Source organism: Canis lupus, chromosome 3, assembly GCF_011100685.1.
Source record: "Canis lupus familiaris isolate Mischka breed German Shepherd chromosome 3, alternate assembly UU_Cfam_GSD_1.0, whole genome shotgun sequence".
Lineage (NCBI taxonomy): Eukaryota > Metazoa > Chordata > Mammalia > Carnivora > Canidae > Canis > Canis lupus.
In genome coordinates, this window is record NC_049224.1 from 74,388,709 (window position 1) to 74,398,715 (window position 10,007).

At 42.5% G+C, this 10,007-nt stretch overlaps 1 long non-coding RNA gene across 3 annotated transcripts; it reads right to left on the reverse strand.

Moving 5' to 3' along the window:
• Window positions 1-2,565: 2,565 nt before the first annotated feature.
• On the reverse strand, window positions 2,566-9,552 carry LOC102151488. 3 transcript variants are annotated; one of them, XR_005356415.1, is made up of 6 exons: window positions 9,402-9,552; window positions 7,963-8,254; window positions 6,936-6,999; window positions 4,235-4,379; window positions 3,399-3,691; window positions 2,566-3,129 (listed from the first exon to the last, which is right to left on the reverse strand). It is a non-coding gene; the product is annotated as an uncharacterized LOC102151488 (long non-coding RNA). The 3 variants fall into 3 exon arrangements; XR_005356414.1 differs by lacking the exon at window positions 6,936-6,999; XR_005356416.1 differs by lacking the exons at window positions 4,235-4,379; window positions 6,936-6,999.
• Between the last annotated feature and the right edge of the window lie 455 nt (window positions 9,553-10,007).

Below are 10,007 nucleotides of genomic sequence, written 5' to 3' on the forward strand. Positions count from 1 at the left end.
GACAAAACCTGAGAAAGTTATAGCCTCCACCAAGCAGGCTGTGCTTAGGGCAGTCTCAGGCCCAGCAGGTGGCTGACCAGTGCAAGGCAAACTGGTCACGGATGGTTGCAGAAGGCCTGACAAGACATGCATGAAGGCAGACACCATACATTGTCAGGGTGGGGACCCCTAGGGGAGCCAGGGAACCAGAGCAGCCCCTGGGTAGGCTCGAGCCTGCACATGAAGATCTGTGGTTCTATAGATCTGTGGTAATATTTAACACTGATGAAGCAGTTCGTGTGCACTAAGTGCAGCTAAGCACTTATGCATTAACTATTCCAGTGGTTCTCAAACTTGAGCATGTGTCAGAACTGTGGTTGTTAAAATGTGGATTGCTGAGCCCCACTCCTAGAGTTTTGGATTCAGGAGCACTCCATCTCTCCCCTTTCCTTCCTAAAGCCTCTCCATCGTCCTGTTTCCTGTGTGGGTCCTTCTCTCTCCAGGACATCTCTGCCCATGCCAACTGTGTCATTTCCCCTCTGAGCTCTTCCACTCCTGAGTGCATTGTCTTGGTTAAGAACACATACCAGATCTGGATTCGAAACCTACAGATGCACTTACCGGCTTTACAATCTCAAACAAATTATTTTGCAATTCTTCATTTTTGTCAAAGGTAAAATGAGACCTAAAATACATTATTTACTTCATAGAACTTTTGTGAGGGTTAAGTGTATATATAAATACATATGTAGAGAGAGTAAGAAATGTTATATGTATACGTGCACAGTATATATTATATATATAATTTTTAAAATAGTATGAGAAATTATATTTTACTTATTTAGTTGTGATAAATTGTTCCCTTTCTTTTGGTTAAAATTGTAACTGTAATTTTAAATAAAAATTGGCATGTCTTTATTATTAGGTTTCATGGTTATAGGTTTTGAGGACACTCATTGGGAAGCCAGGATTTTATGTGATAGCAGGAAGCTGGAGAAGTGGACAGAGCTGCAGGAAGGCCTTGCCTTTGGGTTGAAGGAATGTTATTCATTGAACGATAACAATCACCTCTGCTCTGCAAAAAGACTACTCCTTAGAGGCTTCTCTCAGAAGAAAAAAGACAGAGAGTGAAGGGCGCAGATTCGAGAGAGGAGTCTTTGAAAATGAAGAGATTAAAAAGTCCTTTAGCAGACACAGGGGATGGTATGTTGAAATTAAGTTTTAACATACAGATGGCAACCAAAGCAAGTCTAGGTGGTCACTTGAATGACCAAACCAAGAGACCAACCTAGGGTCAAAATAAGAGAAGAAGCCACGTCCCTTGGAAGAATAGGAACCAGATTAGTTATGATTTCTGGCCAGGAAATTTACTTCTGGCAAATCCAATAGGCCATAGAAAACAAGTCAGGGCACAAGGTCAATGCCTCGGGCTCGTTAAGAGTCATAGGGTTCACAGGTGAGATGGGGTCATGGAGGCTACTGCATGATCACTGAAAACTCGCCTGAAGCCCAAGAGGAAGACTCTTAGGGAGCCAGATAGGGCAGTGTCTTTTGCACCCCAAGGATCAAGCATCGTGCCAGGAAGGGTGCTTGCAAGCAGAACCAGTTACATAATTTCCAGGGCCCTGTACAAAATGAAAATGCAAAACACCTCGTTCAAGAGTAGGAAAAAAAATATGTTAGAGGTATTAAAATATAAGGTGTTTTCCTTCTGGGGTCTTTCTCTTAGACTGTCATGGTGTGTGTTTGTTTTGTTTTGTTTTGTTTTTTTACTTGGCTGAGCACATGGCTCATCTGCTCCCAGGTTCTCCCTTTCAGCAACCACCAGACCAACACAAGGTCTCTGGTCAGAGGCAACAGGTCAAGGCTGGCATCTCCCCTTCCTACAGGCCTACCACCCCAACTCTCTGTAGCTAGGGGACACTAAGGGTATTGCAACCTCTACATGAAACCCTATGAAGTATGTGGATCAGGACTGAGAAATCGACTCATCTGCCCAGTGTCCATGCATCTAAACTGCCGGTCCTGGACAGGGATGGATGCCACTATGCTCAACCCCAAGACTCTGCAGGGTGTGGAAGCCTGAACCCACTATTCCTGTGTCTATGCCCATATCCCTGGTGGGGTTAACAGTGGTTTCTGGGTGGGGATTGCAATGGCAAGGCCAGGTGAGGCCCAGGTGCTGGTGGAGGGGGAAGCAGGTAGCTGAGACACCCCCCCCCGGGAGTGGTCAGGCAAGGGAGGCTGGACCCTTGCTCCTGAGCAAACTGCCTCTCCTCCCTCAACCCCCACATTCTTCATTGTTCTATTGGACTTGACTATTAAAATACAAATTCAAAGATCAAATTATTAAGAATTACAAAGCAGCAATTGCAGAGTGTTAAACCCTAGACGAGAAGCCCTTCTGAGCAGAAGGCCCTGTGCACCTCCCCTGGTCAGACACCCATGAAATGGTCCTTGGTTGCAAAGGAGAGAATATAGCTACAGTTCAGAGCCAGGGAAGAGAGTTTGAGGTGAGCAAGGGGACCAGGAAGCAGGTCCTAATAAAGATTAGGGCATCTCATCAGATTCCCAAATCTACTTTGGAGAAATACTGAACATTTTATTTTTACATCCAGCCCCAGTAGGCAGAGTAAAGCACCAAAGTCAGAGAGTTTACCTTGTACTCAGTTCAGGTAAGTATAGATTAGCAAATATACTCAATTTTAGTCTTCTGGGAAACGATTTTTTGTTTCCTTTCTTAGTTTCGTCAGTAAAAATTTCTTGAGAAGATTGCCAATCCTGATTTGGCTGGACAAAGAGGACAGGGAAGTTTTCCTCATTGGGCCAGCAGGCAAGGCCTCCGTGTCTCTCTGGGGGCCACGTGCAGGGGAAGGTTGGCACTGACACCACCCTTGGGTGGGGGTGAGAGAGATCAGCGCGGATGGATGCATGTGTGGGGTGGGAGCCCCAGAGGCCACAGACACTCCCAGTTGTGGATTCTGCTATTTCTGGTCTGGACTGCTTGCTCCCACTGGCACATTATACACAGGAGACACGACGATCATGGAATGAGAATGATTTTCAACCTTCCCAAGCAGACTACACGAAGGTGGGCATTTTCCTTCCCAGAGTCATTTTGAGGACGACTGTGCACACGTACGGATGGTCCTGAAATCCAGTGTGATAGAGGAGAAAGGGTTTAGACATGTAAAGGAGTCAGTTCTGGAATAGGATTATGGCTTTGCTATGTTTACAATTCTCCCCTTCCTACTTTATGCTGGTCTGTGTGAGGTGCTGGGGTTATGGTGGTAAACAGGGCAGACACACAATCCCTTCTCTTATGGCGTCTGCAGTGGGGAAGGATTATGATCCGGGGCCGTGGGAGGAGATAGCAAGGGGAATCATCCTGGATGAGGGCTCATTGACAGGGCACTCACTTCTTTGTTGTCCTCTGTCCTAAATTGCGGCAATCGGAGATAATGTGCATCAAGGGTCCAGCACCACGCTTGGTCCATGAAGACACCATGACTACTCAAACCAGCTTTGGGATTGTTCTTGGGGAACTACTACAGAGTCAGTTTCGAGCTCCACTGATGGTCATGCTTTATTATCATAGCTCACCTTTGCTTATAATAATTATCTTTTCACTCTGGTGGATGTTGCTGCCTCTCTGAGACTGGGCTCCCCAGAGGGCAGGAGTGGCCATTGCCTCTTTGAGTCTCCAGAGCACCTACAACAAAGCCCGGCATAGAGTTATTGCTCAATAAATGTTGTTAAATTAAAATGAGTTGAACAATGAAAATGAAAAAGAGTCCCCTAGGAAAAAATTGCCAGGCGACCCAAAGAATGAGAAAGTTTTATAGGAAGAAATTGGAACCTCTTCTGCTGTTCTGATATTATCTTTGTGACTTATTGGGAGAATAAAACCCCACATACATTATGCTCCTTGTCTATCTTTTCCTCTGATAGAAGGCAGAGAGGATTAATGGAAGAAAGAATATTTAGTCGAGGTTTTACTCCAAGGGATCCTTCTTAATTAAGTAGTGAGGCATTAATTAAAATCTAATTAATCATAATAAGCTGTTGCTGTTGTGCTCGGCAGTAAGGTGCATGCAGGCTTTCTGAGAACATGAAACTACTGGAGCTCTGAGCTACATGGAAAAGAAATATCCCCCAACTCTCCAAATAGATGGTGAATCCCTGAGCAGGGAATCCTCCTCATGGGTCAGTTTGGGATTACTTCTTACAGGCTAATATACAGAGATGGACTTACCATGGAGCTGGTGACGCTCAAGCCTTGGATCCCTCACTCCATGGAAATCATAAGATGAAGGCCAGACTGAGAGATGGGCTGGTAAGGGCACCCCAGAGGTTCACCATTTATGGGGTCGGGGAGTGGTGTTGGATCAGAACCAGATCTGTAGCCAGAGACCAGGTGCCTATCTGTAGTTTCCACCTACACACCCACATGAGCCAGGTGCAGCCACTTCCCTGCCTGCACCTGCAAGGCTTAGCAGCTGGCTGGGCCCAGCATCTGGTCCCACCCCAGTTGGAAGGATGTGAAGAGCTTCCTGCCTAGGGCAAACATTTGGCTCCAAATCACATCCTCCTCTCCATTTTTCCCTTGTCTTTGCCTGGCCAGCATGGCCGGTTCTTTGACCTCTCCCTGCTCCCAACTCTTGGTCTTAGAGTTCACCAACCCAACCTAAGCCCTAACGTTTTGTCATGGCTTTTCTAGTCCCAGCCCCTTGCACTCTTCCTAGGATCCCTCCCACCCTAGCACCTACACCAGCAAATAAGGCCAGTCCCTAGGGCTTGCACCCAGATAGGGGTGGATTGAATTGATGTTGGAAAGAGAAATCCCAAAAGCCAAAGAGGTGAAGGGCCTAGAAGAAGTATGCATTTTGTCCCTCTTGGACCCCGAGACAAAAGTAAGGACTAGTCAGAAATTCTCTATAATAATGTTCTGATGGGTGCCTGGGTAGCTCAGTCAGTGAAGTGTCTGCCTTCAGCTCAGATCATGTCCCCAGAGTCCTGGGATCAAGCTTCACAGCGGGCTCCCTGCTGAGCAGGGAGCCTGCTTCATCCTCTCCCTCCAGCTTGTGCTCTCTTTCTCTCTCTGTCAAGTAAATAAATAAAATCTTTAAAATAAATAATGTTCTAAGAGCACCTATCACAAAAGCCCATCTACCCAGATCTTCTGAGAAAAGAGTTATAACATATACAAGTAGAGTATTCTCTTTTACCAGCATGGGGAATATGTGCTAAATCTGGGCAAGGGTTAACCATTTCAGGAGATTACATCAAGCTTGGGTTTAACTTTTAAACTAGATGCTAGAGGGCATGTCTTAACTGTCATGTTGGATTGTGAATTTAGAGTTTGGGTGTGGAAGCTCTGCCTTCCTTCTTTATAATCTACACAGGTGTGCAGAGGACTTCAAAGCTAGTTCTAGAAGGAGGCTATTGTGAATTAGCTCTGGGGAAAAAGAAAGAAAGAAATCCTGCTGAACAGATGCTGAGCGAAGTCAATTAAACACTCCTTGAGCAATTACCTTTACATTAATTTTAAGATTCCAAAATCTTTCTCTTGTGCTCTTGCTCAAGAATGAGGACTTTCCCATTCCAGAGAATGATTTCAGATTTGAGAACCTCTATCTTTTTCTGAAAGTGATTCTAATAGGAAGTTTACCCAGGGAAATTTTGGCATCAGGCTATTGAGTAGGACCTGTGGTAGGTAGCTCTGTCTTCCAGCCTAGTACACTATACGTTCTCAGACACTGCTCCTTGCTATTGTACTAACCATCAACTATAATTCCCTAATGGAGAATGTAAAATGTGGTCACTTTAACATTTGCTTCTCTTCTATAAAAGCAATTAAATTAATGAGCATAGTATCCGTTTTTATGACATGCTGCTGCTGCCTAATTGACTAATGTTCAATAGGGTATATACTTGGAGTTGTATTTTTTTTAACAATGATACTGGAGCTTGATTGTTGTTACCATATGGAGAAAAAAATTCTTCCTTTTAAATGTCAATATTTGAGTCCTACTAAAAGCCAAGGGGGATTCATGCATTTAGCCTAAACTATATTTTACCTCTTGGCATTTTCAATGATTTGCAGCCAATGAATCATGAAAATGAAATCTTAAATCCCCAAGAAACCACCAGAAACCCAGCTTGGCATTTAGCATATTTCACAGTAATTATTCCCACCCCACTCCAAAATGAAAATGTTTGTTTTCCCCAATTTGTTTGCTTTTTTTCATTTATTGACATTTTGGGAATTTCCAGATTCAATTGCCTGTTCTACTGAGGGGACAATAACTGACATTGGAGTTTGGAAAGTCCTGTATATTTAGTCAATATCCCCCTTCCTCAGAGAACAGGAAAGATCAAACCTTTTCTCATATCGTAGAGGTTTCTCACTTTTTTTCTAGGAAAGATGATTTCTATGAGATTTTTTTCATAACTGTAACACGTAGGACTTGAAAAATTTAAAACTTCTAACAACTGTCTGGTTAAAGTATCTACCGAGTTTAGTCACTCATTTTCCAGGAAACAACTACAACAATGCAATTTGTTTAGCCGTGTGTCACGGTACCCTCCAGCTTGCCACAAAGCTGAGCTACAGATACCCTGTTTATATTCCCCTTCATTTCATCTTAGCAATTCGTATTGATTCTTGCTAGTTATTTCTAATTTCTTTTAGTCAGGGGGACTTTTAGTTTTGCATAGTTTCTCACAGAAGGGATTCTTGATTTTTCTTCTGTGTTCATTCTCCCCTTGGGCACTTCTAGTGTGTTAGCACAGTATTGGGCTTCACCCTGCTCCCCTGACCCCCAGAGTAGAATTTGTATTTCCCAGTTTCCCTTGCAGATGGCTGTGACCATGTGACTAAGTTCTCACCGACAGAATGGAACAGAAGTGACAAGCACAACTCATGCTCACTTCCATATAAGAACATTGCTCACCCTCCACTTCCTCTCCTTCTCCTTGGGCTAGAACTCGCACATGGCATTGGTGAACCTGCAGTAACTATACAAAGGAGGGCATTAGAGTGAAAAATCCCTCGGTCCCTGGACAAACCACACTCTTGCCCCGGACCATTTGCCCAACTCTAGACTGTTACCTGAGAGAAAATAGATTCCTCTCTCATTCGAACCTTATTATTATGAAGTCTTTTTTTTTTTCATTATAGCAGCATCACTGATACCACTGCCCTGCCTAACACGTTTCTTAAACAATAGAGAGGTTGCTACTACTGTACTCCACTTGAGTTAGATCCTACTTAGAGGTGTAGTTTTTCTTTCTGTAAATCACATGTTAAGAGACATAAAGACAAAGCAGAGGTTTTCAGATGAGAACAGCAAGAGGGCTGAGCGATTCAAAGTTGAAGAAACCGGAGAAGTATTTTCAGAGTAGGAGTGGGGTTTTCACATGTGTGAAGAACTGGTATATGGAAGAATGATTCACTTCATTTTATGTGGTTTTAGTGGATAGAAGTAGGGCTCAAGGTGAAAATAGATTTTGCTTAAGACAAGGAATGTTCCTGGCTGTCAGCTCTGTATAGAAATGGAAAGGGCTACCCTGGAAGTGTTGAGTTTCTTGCCCACGGACACATCTTAACGAGCCTGGATAACCATTTGGCTGGACTTCATAATGACTATGTGCCATGTGTGTATATTACATAAAACTGTCTCGAATTCTTAGAACTACACTAAAAAGTACAAATTATCTCCATTTGATAGAAAGAGAATCTAAGTCCCAACAAGTTAAAACTTGCCAAAGGCCACAGAGCTAGTTAGTAGCAGAGTCCATATTCTTTCTACCAGCCACCCTTAAAGTTGATTTACAAAATGGCTTAAAAATTTATTTCAGATCAGAAATTCCACTGTCTTTCCTGACTCTTTGGCAGAAAACTGAGGTATCAAAGCCAAAGACATCTACTAAAGGTTGGTGTGCCTTGACTTCTAAGTTTTAATTCAGTAGCAAACTTACTTTGATCCTTCCTTTAGATGTCAGAAATCGTCAGCAAATCACGAATCCATTTTCTCTTTTTTACTTGGCACACAATGGGAATACAATTTCCAACTTCTCTTGCAATGAGATGTGGACCACTTCTAGATCTGGCCAGGAGAAACCTCCCATATAATTTCTTATGCTGCTGCTGAATATTGGCACATGGAATGACCTTGAAAGTTGAGCGTTGAAAATGGCAGAACTTTTCTTCCAACCTTGGTCCCCAAACTGTATGTTGAATCAAGCCTGGCAACCCCAAAACTGCTCTGGACTGTGTAAGAGAGGGAGGCATAAACTTTTACCGCGTTTGAGCCACTTGATGTTTTTTTTTTTGTATCTATTGCTAACAGCACTGAGCCTGCCCCATCCAATACTTCTTCTCCTTAACCACTAAATAGCAAGAATTGTCTAACTTGGTCGGTCATAGGACCCTGGGCAGGGTCACCATATTTATTGACAACTCTACTAAGCTGAACTTTTTGAAGCTGCAGTTATTCAACCCTTTTGGACTAAAAAAGCACAACTTTAATGCAGTTCAACCTAAAATACTAGAAGACAATCTGATTCTGTTTCCTCTCACACCTTTGACCCCCATACCACTTTGCCCAGTTGATTAAGAGGGATCAACTTCTTTATACAACAATGTCAGAGGTTTTCAAATACAGACTCCCCTCGACAGAGGTCTGCAAAAGTTTGCTAAATGGTGACCATATGGTACAGTCCACTGATTTATGCTGTGAGATTCTTAAGTATTTTTTCTCTTTCTTTTCTTTTTTTTCCCCCTTTTACTTATGGAAGAAAAGCTAGATTTCCAGATTATTTTAAAAATTGGAAGATTTAGCCACACTCACATCACAATCAGCTGGCATTGAGGGGATCCTCTTTAGACAGATCATACCTTCTCCAGTTCTCCATAAACCCAACAGTCCTTTTATCTCAACACTGACATGTCAGATGCCACATATCTTTGTGATGCACATCTTTAAATATCTGGCCCTAGAGGCCACTTGTACTACTCTCTCCCTATTAACACTGAAATAGAGTCAATGATTGACAAAGAACTACTACCCTGGGAATTGCTTCTGAAAGAGATAGAATTCTTTTGGAAGACAGTGAACTTTTCATGGGCCTTGGCAGGAAGGGTCAGGAAAAGTCTCTCCATTATTATGGAGACTCCTTGTGGAAGCAGAATCCTAGGCTATCAAAATTATTAATTTTTCTTAAATTCCCAACTTGCTTTCTGCAACACAAAATGTGAGACATAAAGTAAAGCTTTGTAAAGAAGAATAGAATTTCGTTGTTCTATTTTTAATTGAAAGCCCAAAATGTGATATTGATTGGTTTGACACCTCCTAGAGAGTTAAGCAATTTTCTTCCTCATCCCCACATCCCCAACTGTGTTGAGCTACAGTTGTCACCATTAGCCTCTTGGATGTTGGGCAGGTTCAGGTAACACATCCACAAGATCAGAGAAGCTTGGAGCTGGAGAAGAATCCAGGACAGAGGGCCTTCACCTTTTTGACTCAGAGGTGGTCATCTGTGTGAGGATGGAACTCTGTACCAGTGTTCCAGAGTTCTGACTCAGTCATAGAATGATGCTCCTATACGTGTAGTGCTTATTTTCAAAGTTCTAGAATATGCCAAAATTTAGATGTGTGCATGATTATCATTTGCAATGGATTCCTTTTCCAAAAGTAAAAGACAATAAGTACAAAGTGAATCACTGACCTCCCAGAGAATTTTCTGTTTGTAGTACAAATTGGGGGAAAGAGGCAGATAAGATAGAGCATTTAAGGCAAATACTTGAAGTTAGTTTTGCCCAACCTCTTGAATGGGTACTACTGAAGTAAATATGATCATTTGAGGTGGTATCAAATGTACATTTTAAAAATGTTAATAGTGTGACATATACTTTACATGAGTCAGAATAAAAATAACAATGTCTCAGATCTGCGATTATATCGATATAAGTACTAAATGTGAATAAAAGGAAAATTAGGCTTTTTAAAGGGAAATACTTGGTT